The following is a 10,818-nucleotide window of genomic DNA, read 5'->3' as shown; positions in this document are numbered from 1 at the left end:
TACAAAAAATTTGATCTTCTCGAGTATAACATAACCATGACTTGACTTATATACAGAACTTCAATATTTTTTCAAATAATCTATATACCTCAAAAATGAATAACTCCCTTTGAGTTAATGTGTCTATTTTGTAACCAAAATCTATTCTCCATTTTGAGTAGATTTGTCTCTACTGATTAATACTCTTTGTCCTGAATGTACTTATACTCTTTATGCTCTTCCTTTAGCTAATATCTACTTTTCTCTATTTCTGCATTATATTTCTTAAAATGTATATTACTTGGAGTTTTGATTACTCCCCCTTTGTCCATGCTTTCTCATTTTCTTAATTCATCTCTCTATTCAATTCAATTGCATCTCTCCCCCATTCTTCTTGCATTTTTACTTCCTCCTTGTAATCTATCTCCCCCTTGATTATTTATCTCTCTTCCTTATTTTATCTCCCCCTTTCTTACTTTATCTCCCCCTTTTTTGACACTTATGTCAAAAGGTCTATACACTTATAATGTATTTTTCAAAAAATAATTTATGGACTTCTATGATTATTTTTAGAGCTATATCCCAATTTTCAAATGCAAAATCTAATGACTTCACTTGGATGATAAGCTTGGTTGCAAGGTGTACTAGGCCATCTGATGTAGAAAGATTGGGATCTTTCTTCAATAATGTTTTTGTATAGCCTAATTCTTTGTAGAGGATTTCCATGTGTGGGGTGAGCAAGGCCTGAATTTGTGTCAATTTGGCTCTTATATTAAACACTTCTACTATTAACATATCTAATTGACTATGTGATTGAAGCAATGTGTGGAAATGCTTCTCACTTTCAGCTAGGTTCTTAGGTAGCTGTGTACCTAATATGCTTAAATTCCTCTCCAAGCTTGGTATTCTATGTTTGGTGTCTTGGGTGAAGAGTGTGGGATCACATAGTTTGGTGTACAATGAGAAAATATTCTCAAGTACCTTCTTCACATCCTCAACCTTATATTCCAAAGCAACTTGTGTTAGTGCTATATCACCAGATATCTTCTCATTCACATTTCCTTGGAACTTTCTTTCAAACCATTCTAAAAGTTTGGCATTTGTATCTAGGTCTTCATTATTAACCTTCTCCACAATGTTTGACAATTATTCCAATAGTGGCTTAGTTTCTTCTGGAGTAGGCAAGCTGAATGCATCTAAAAATATGTCTTTAATTTCTTGTAATTCTTTCTTTTGTCTATACTCTTATCTAAGAATTTCTTGGAGTTTCATCTTCTCCAATGCTTGTTGTAGAATTCTTATTTGATCAATAGTCATTGTGTTATAATCAAATTTTGGAATTACTATCTCTTTATCTAAAGTTATATCACCATAGTGAATTACCTTTTTAACCTTAGAAGAGCTTGATCCTAGCACTAAGATTTGTAGGGATATTGCTTCTATTCTTAGCTTTTGAAGAATTTTTGTAGGCGAGGAGCCTAATGTTGATAAAGTTACTAATGCTTGAATGGCCTCTTGCTCCTTTACATTTGGTGTTTTTTCACCTTCTTTAGCCTTTTCTTGATCTATGAAAATGAATGGAGTTTCACCTTATGTATGTGGTGTAGGTACAAATATATCTATCTATCCTATTTGCTCTATTGCTATCTCCTTTTCCTTTTCTATGAGAGTCTGCCCTACTCAATTATGTCTTCTTCAATACTTGTGTCAACCTTGATAGATGTATCTTTAGTTGTTTGAATCAAGGGTTGATCACTAGTAACATTAGGGATGAAAAAAGGTGGTTCTTGTGTGTTCACCTTATCCCTTGTAACTTCTATTACTACCTTCTAAAGTTATTCTACACTAATCAAAATTAGATTTGTGCAAAGTTGAGCTTGTAGTGTAGATTGATCTAAGATTTTTTTCAAATCTTCTACAGTTAATGGATTGGTGTTTTGAGTTGATGCATTAGAGACATCCTTTGAAAATTATATTTTTTGCAGGTGTATTTGTATCATAAGAAGGACTGGCACTTGACATTTGTGTGTCTTGCACACTCTATTCCTCATGTTGTTGATCAATTATTGTCATGTCAGTGTCCATCTTCTCAGTCTCTTCCTCTGTATTTTTCTCTTCTTTTCTATCTTCATTGTCATTCTCTTCTTTATCATCATATTTACCCTCAAAGGGGCCCTTCTCTCCTTGATTAATTCTTGTTAATCCATAAATTAATTTCCACATTTGAGTGGATTTCTTCACAACATCTTCAATGTCATTTGGAAGAATGCTAAAGGCTCTATACTTTGGTGTGAATCTTCCACAATATTTCTTATTTTCCTTATTAATTTTCCCTTTGGTTAGTTCTAGCATTACTTGGGCTAGTGTATTCAACCTTATTCCCTTTTCCAAATTTAAATAATAATGCCATTTTTGCTCAACTAAATCATACAATGCCTTGGGTACTGAATTGGAAAATGCTAATGGTGTATTCTTAAATTTGGACATCATTGTGTATAGGGATTTTTCTACTATCATTTTCTCCTCTTTTTCCAAATTATCAAAATTTACATTCTTAAGACCAAATGAATCAGCATTATTTCTAATATTTTCAAACATATTCTCAAAATCAAAAGTGTTTTATAACTTACCACTTTGAATTGGTCTTGATCATCTAACTTAGTCTTTTCCCCATCTGAGTTTGGTTGAGAAATATATTTTCTTCTTTGTTTCTTCTATTCTTGGCCTCCTTGTTCTTTTTATTTTGTTTTCTCCTTCGCCATTTGAGTGGTAGCTTTTGTGCTTCCTTTTGTGGTTGGTGCTATTGGCTTTTCTAGACTAGTTTTTGCAACCTTCTTAGTTTTGACCATAGGCTGTGCCTTGGCCTTTCTCTTTTTGGACTTAGCATGTACTAGTGCTTCATCAACTTCCTCTTCCTTGGCACCCTCTTCTTCTTCTTTGTCTTCACCCATGTCTTGGGTTAATGCAAGAGGTTCTTTAGTTTGTTCCTATTCTTCCTCTTCATCCTCTTCATCACCTTCCTCTTCTTCTTCTTCAACACCTTCACCAAATTTTTCCTTAAGTTTCTTCACCAATTAATCTTTCTTCTTTAGTGTGGAGGTTGTATTTAACTCCATTTCTACTTTGGACTTCATAACATCATAATTTCCCATTATTTTGGCTAATTTATCAACTTCTTCAGCAAGAAGTGTAGTAATGGCAGTTGAGGCTTCATCAACATTAATCTCATGTGCTAATGGTCTTAGCCATCTTACTGTAGGTATGGCATCCTATGCATAAGTATATCAATAAATAAAAAAGCATATTCCATTATAATATTGTTCAACTAAGGAAATAGGTATTCTCATCCTCTGCTTCATAGACTTCTTAAAGTCTTTAAAATAGCTTGTCCTAATAGTTTCAAATTTCTCACCCATCTGTTCAATGTATTCATTTATATGGGTAGTAACTATCCTATTTTTATGTAGAGGGAAGGGTGGATGGTATTAAGTGCACAATGAGAGTTACCAATTTCAAAGGTTTAGACACTTGGTGCTATTAACAATCCTAAATGCTTCAAGGAAATGACCTATCAATACTTCCTTCAAGGATCCTAAATGAGGAGTTTAGTTTAATGAGGATTTTAATTTCCTACATTCAAGGAATCCTAAGGCTTTAATTCAATCCCATTCCCACTTCATGAAATTCCCTCAAATTGAACCCAAAAACCTAATAGGTTGTTCAATACCATACATAAGACTTGGAATATAAATAACTCTATCTTTCTTCACCATAGTTTGAAATATAAAGACATTTGCTAATACCCTTTTGAAGAATACTACAACATACCAAAGGTATCCATGTATTTGTTTTGGACTGATACTACTAAACAAGACAAGCACCTTGTTTCCATGTATGAAAACTTACCAATTTAACAAAAGAACTCCACTCTTTGTTTATCCTTATCTCTTATAATTTATAATAGAGTCATAAAATGGCTACCAATGACTAGATCCACAAATAATTGACCTCATGGGCCTTGGACCACCAAAATCCCTAAATCTTGACCTCAAACTCAATTTTACTAGGCTTCCTCAATACCCAATCTCCACACAATCCAATTAGTGATGGATTCAACTTCACCTTCCTCTATTGAAATTTTCCCAAGCATAGCATCTACTCCTAACTCAAGCAGATCATTCCCTACTATTACACTTGGTATTTGACTTCATCGTATTTCCCACTATTTTGGATTGCAACTGCCTCCACTCCTCACAACTCTGCATATGCAATATTAATTATAATACAAGATAGTAATTCATTCCATGAATATCAGGCCTCCATATTCATGGAATTTTTTTTATTAATCTAAGAACCTTACTGCAACACTAAGTTTGAACAAACCCTCACTATTAATAGGTACTAGTGTGGTATTGATTCAGTACAATGATTGAAAGCACATTCAAGGTGAAAATAAGATGGTTTGAGAACTTGATCAATGGATGATATTAAATACACAATGAGAGTTACAAATTTCAAAGGTTTAAACACTTGGTTCTATTAACCATCCTAATTGCTTCAAGGAAATGACCTATCAATACTTTGTTCAAGGATCCTAAATGAGGAGTTTAGTTTTATAAGGATTTCAATTGCCTATATTCAAGGAATCCTAGGGCTTTACTTCAATCTCATTCCCACTTCACAAAATTCCCTCAAATTAAACCCACAAACCTAACAGGTTGTTCAATACCCTACAATAGACCTGGAATATAAATAACTCTATCTTTCCTCACCACAATTGAAAATATAAAGACATTTACTAATACCCTTTTGAAGAATACTACAACACACCAAAGGCTGCCTTATATTTGTTTTGGACTAATACTAATAAACAAGATAAGAACCCTATGTCCATGCATGAAAACTAACCAATTTAAGAAAAGAACTCCACTCTCTATTTATCCTTATCACTTCCAACTTACAACGAAGTCATAAAATGACTACCAATGACTAGATCCACAAATAATTGACCTCACAGGCCCTGCACTACCAAAATCCTTGAAGCTTGACACAAAACCAATTTTACTAGGCTTCCTAAATACTTGATCTCTACAAAATCCAATTAGTGATGGATTCAACTTTTCCTTCCTCTATTGAAATGTTCCCAAGCATAGAATCTACTCCTAACTTGGGCAGATCATTCCCTACTATTACATTTGGTATTTGACTTCACCATATCTCCCACTATTCTAGATTACAATCACCTCCACTCCTCACAACTCTACATATGCAATATTAATTATAATACAAGTTAGTAATTCATTCCATAAATATCAGGCCTCCATATTCATGGAATTTTTTTTATTAATATGAGAATCTTACTACAACACTAAATTTGAACAAAACTTGACTGTTAATAGGTACTGGTGTAGTAGTGAGTCACTAAAATGATTGAAAGCACATTCAAGGTGAAAATAAGATGGTTTGATAACCTAATCAATGCATTGAAGTTCGATGAACCAAATTGTGAATTGATGGATCAAAGATATTGCAAAGTTTTTAATAGTTCATTGGTTGTTGTTGCCAAAAGCCATACACCAGTTCCAATTCCCTCCTCTACCACATAACAAAGATCCTTTAAAAAGACTCCCCTATAACTAATTCCAACCAACTATCATCGTTGAGTTGGACATTTAAGTTTAAAACCATTACAAACTAAACTTCCCTCTCATTGAACTCGCCATTACTTTATATTTAAATGTTTGAACTTGAAAAGCCACACAATGGTTTTATTAAACATTAAACTCTTTTCTGTACATAGACCTATCTTAAAGATTTATTAGAACCTTGGACAACATTAGTCCATCACAATCTAATTGTTATTGCTTTTGACAATCTTAGTCCATTACAAGCTCACTTTTTAATGCTTTAAGAACATTACAAAATGATTTAGGAATTGCATTATTTTAGCATCATTATAGGTTCCAAGACCATCTAAATGACTTGATGACCTTTTTTATACATTCCTTCCTTCTAATTCGTTTCGAGGGTCTTTGCAGTCTTCATAGTCTTCAACTTTGGCTTGAATATTTGAGGTGCTCCTACACCATACTGCCCACCATATAAAGAACTCTTGCCCCAAGAGTTGACCTGTGATCCATTGTTGTTTGCTCCCATATGCTATTGCTGAGGGACAAAGTTGTTCCCCAAAGTGATCTACTCCTTCATCTGGGTTAATGTAGTCACACACCAAAGTTTAGATACAAATATATTTGGGTTAGACTATCCTCTTTCTTGACAGTGTTGCTGCTACACATAAGACTACTGAAAAGTCTTCATTTGTCTTTTCTTTGTCACCATATCACCTTCATCTATTTTCCCTTTCAAAGGACACTTCATTGCTCCAACCAAAACAAAATATTGTGTAAACAAATTTTCTTTCATTGGATTGTCCTACCTCTTAATGTGGCATTGCTTTAAACCCTAACTAGTATCATAATCTAGGGTATGTTGACCCTACACTAGAACATCTCTACCAAAACACATAACCACAATCTTCATTCCATTGTCAATAAGTGGAGTCAATTTATATTGAATCCTACCCTTATGCACTATAGAAGTGTTTGTGAAACCATCATGTATAGTCCTCCTAGACCATTGCCAATGTCTACCCAAGATATCATGTCCACAACTCATCTCCATTACATCACACAAAATAATATAAAAATATTGCCCAATTGAAAAATGTAGTATAACTTGCTCATTTACAAGTAGATTATTATCCTTACTCACCCAAGTGGCATAGTATGGGCTCGGGTGTGGAGAAGTTTGTAGATGTAACTTATTGATGACCTCCTTTGAAACTAGATTGTGTGAAGCACTTGAATCAACAAGTAAAATGAAAATCTTACCTTAGATTAGACATTGAGTCTTGAAAATTCTTGCTCCTTAGAGGACTAATGGCCTACTTCATTGCAAGTGAAAAATATATCTATGAATACTCCATTTCCTCCTCCTCCACTTCTTCCACCTCTATAACCCCCTCTTGATTCTGAACATGTTTTTTCCTTATCCTTATCATTGCTACTCTGAAAATTAGTAGTACCTCTTCCCCCTCTTCCTCTCATGGAAGATCCACCTCTATTACCACTTTGCTTCTCTTGCCTTCTCTTTATCTTCTCTTTAGCCTTCAAGGCTAACTGATAACATTCATCAACTGACCTCAACGTAGCTAGACTAAGTTCATCCTAGATATTGAACCTCAGTCCCCCATGTATCTTGCAATCTTTTCTTCCATCTCTTCCTTATGATCCACTCTAATATCAAGCTTGTGGAATTCTTCTTTGTACTTCTATACATCCATATCCTTTTTCTTGAAATCCCTCATCTTCTTGTACAACTATACTCTATAGTCTCTTGGTAAAAATTTTGACTTCATCTTGTCAATCATAGTATACCAAGAAGTGATCTTGGGTCTTCCATTCTTCCATCTATCTGCCTAGATACAATCCCACCACAACAAAGTATGACCCTTCAACCTAGACTTTTCTAGCTTCACTTTGTCCTTCTCTTCTATCTCTTCACACTCAAAGCAATTTTCAATTACTTCGAACCAATGTATTAGTTCTTCATCATCCATCTTCCCTCCATAAATAGGTAAGTCTATTCTTACCCTTACATCTCCACTCTTTATGGCCTTCACTAGTTTAGCCATCCTTGCATCTTTAGGGTCTATTGGTTCCTCTACTTGGGTTTCTGCTCCTTCTTCTTTCACTACTACTTCTTCATCCTACCTCATGCTCTTATCCCTATTCTCCAATGCTACAATCATGTCCATCATGGTTCTAAACAACATATTCTTCTCATTTCTCTCCTTGTCTCCTTGATCTAGGGTTTCTTTCAATTTCTTGTTATCAACCAACTACTCCTTCACAATCCTTTCCAACTCCATGTGGGTCATCCTAACGGGCAACTCTCCATCTTCTCCATTAGCCATGGTTTCTTGATCAAACTAGTACAAGACTCAACTTAGGGCTATTCCTCCCAGGATAGTTCAACTATAAGGGCTTGTCTAAGGACTCAAAGACCAATCTTCACAAGACCACTACAACTTCCAAAAGACCTTTCCCTTGCTCTAATACCACTTGATGTAGAGGGAAGGGTGGATGGTATTAAATACATAATGAGAGTTACAAATTTCAAAGGTTTAGACACTTGGTGCTATTAACAATCCTAAATGCTTCAAGAATACTAAATGAGGAGTTTAGTTTTATAAGGATTTCAATTTCCTATATTCAAGGAGACCTAGGGCTTTACTTTAGTCACATTCTTCATTCATGAAATTCCCTCAAATTGAACCCAAAAACCTAACAAGCTATTCAATACCCTACAATAGACATGGAATATAAATAACTCTATCTTTCCTTACCACAATTGAAAATATAAAGACATTTTCTAATACTCTTTTTAAGAATACTACAACACACCAAAGGCTACCTTATATTTGTTTTCGACTAATACTACTAAAAAAGACAAGAACCCTATTTCCATGCATGAAAACTTACCAATTTAACAAAAGAACTCCACTCTCTATTTATCCTTATCTCTTCCAATTTACAAAAAAGTCATAAAATGACTACCAATGACTAGATCCAAAAATAATTGACCTAACCAACCTTGCACCACCAAAATCCTTGAATCTTGACCCCAACCTGATTTTACTAGGCTTCCTCAATACCTAATCTCCACATAATCCAATTAGTGATAAGCATAGAATCTACTCCTAACTCAAGCAGATCATTCCCTACCGTTACATTTGGAATTTGACTTCACTGTATTTGTACTATTCTAGATTGCAACCACCTCCACTCCTCACAACTCTACATATGCAATATTAAATATAATACAAGTTAGTAATTCATTCCATTAATATTAGGCCTCCATATTCATGGAATTTTGTTTATTAATCTGAGAACCTTACTGAAACACTAAATTTGAACAAAACCTTACTATTAATAGGTACTGGTGTAGTAGTGAGTCATTACAATGATTGAAAGCACATTCAAGATGAGATTAAGATGGTTTGAGAACCTAATCATTACATAGAAATTCAACCAACCAAATTGTAAATTGATGGATCCAAGATATTGCAAGTTTTTAATAGTTCATTGGTTGTTGTCACCAAAAGTTGTACACTAGTTTCAATTCCCTCCTCTGCCTTATAATAGAGATCCTTTAAAATGACTCCCCTATAACTAATTTCAACCAACTATCATCATTGAGTTGGACATTTAAGTTTAAAACCATTACAAACTAAACTTCACTCTCATTGGATTAGCTATTACTTTATATTTAAATGTTTGAACTTGAAAAACCATGCAATGGTTTTATTAAACATTAAACTCTTTTCTATACCTAGACCTAGTATAACCTTGGACAATATTAGTCCATCACAATCTAATTGTTATTACTTTGGACAATCTCAGTCCATTACAAACTCACATTTTAATGCTTTGAGAACATTACAAAATGATTTAGGAATTGCATTATTTTAGCATCATTATAGGTACCAAGAGCATCCAATTGATTTGATGACATTATTTATACATTCCTTCCTTCTAATTTATTTTGAAGGTCTTTGTGGTCTTCATAATCTTCAACTTTGGCTTGAATATTTGAGGTGGTCCTACACCATGTTTGTCTTCCATCCTATTTTACCAAAAGATAGGAATGTGTTTTGTACATAGGAAAATATGTAAATTAGAACTGATCCAAATTTTAACTAAGCACTCTTAGTCTTCCTCACTGCTCCTAGGTTCCCCATTATTTTTTGTAATTGAAGTTTAGCTAGATCAGATGCATGATCTTTCTTCACAATTTTATATCCCACATCCATTGAAATGTAGGGTATACTCTTCAATCTACTTGATTGATACAACTTGTGAGATATGATCCTAGCTACAAAGTTTATTAGTGGATCAGTTATAGTATATATTGTCATTCCACACTTATTCCACTTTTTAGCTATATTTTTCTCTATTACCTCTTTATAGTCACTCTATAGAGTCTTTAGCTGATCTATGGTTTGAAAACCAGTCAACTTGTGGATTATTCTCTTTGAAATCCTTATTGGCCCTTCTTCTATTCATAGGGATGCATCATGGATTCTACTTAAAACTATTCTTATCCAATTCATTTTGAAAACAATGGGGATTTCTAGGGCACAAGTCAAACCCTTTCTTTGTACGTCTTTGAATGCTTCTTTTAAGACACTGTTTTCACACAATCTTTCATATGCTTCTGTTATCTTCATATCCTCAATTCCACCTATCTTATAGTTATAACATTTTCTAACATGTTGAACCATAATAACCATGTTAAGATGCATACTACTAATGTGTTTAGTAGTATGCCCTTTCTCACAACAATTATGACAATTGGGTTTGGAATTCTTACCTTTGTTGTTCCTTTCTTCAATATCTTTTGATGATTCTTCTTATTTAGTGCTTGTGTAGCCCAATCTTGATGTATCTCTATTGGATATATGAGATTTCAATAATTACTTAAAGTACTTGATGGCTTCATTCGGCTTGTTGAAGCTTTTAACAAATTCCTTTTCTCTTTTTAGGTCATTCCATAGTTGTTCATTTTGCAACTCTAATGTAGTTATCTCAATGTCCTTGACATTCAACTCATGATGAGCATTCATCATTTGGCTCAAGGTATCCAATTGCATGTTTGAGATCCTCGATAGCTCTGTTAACTTCTCTTCCAATATATTTACTAGTATTCTTTTGTCTTCTTCTATTATGGCCTTGTCTTCTATGGCTTTCTTCTTTTGTTTAGTCACCTCATATAGTA

Source organism: Cupressus sempervirens, chromosome 10, assembly GCF_028749045.1.
Source record: "Cupressus sempervirens isolate cs-2001-9-10 chromosome 10, ASM2874904v1, whole genome shotgun sequence".
Classification (NCBI taxonomy): Eukaryota; Viridiplantae; Streptophyta; class Pinopsida; order Cupressales; family Cupressaceae; genus Cupressus; species Cupressus sempervirens.
This window is presented reverse-complemented; position numbering follows the sequence as displayed.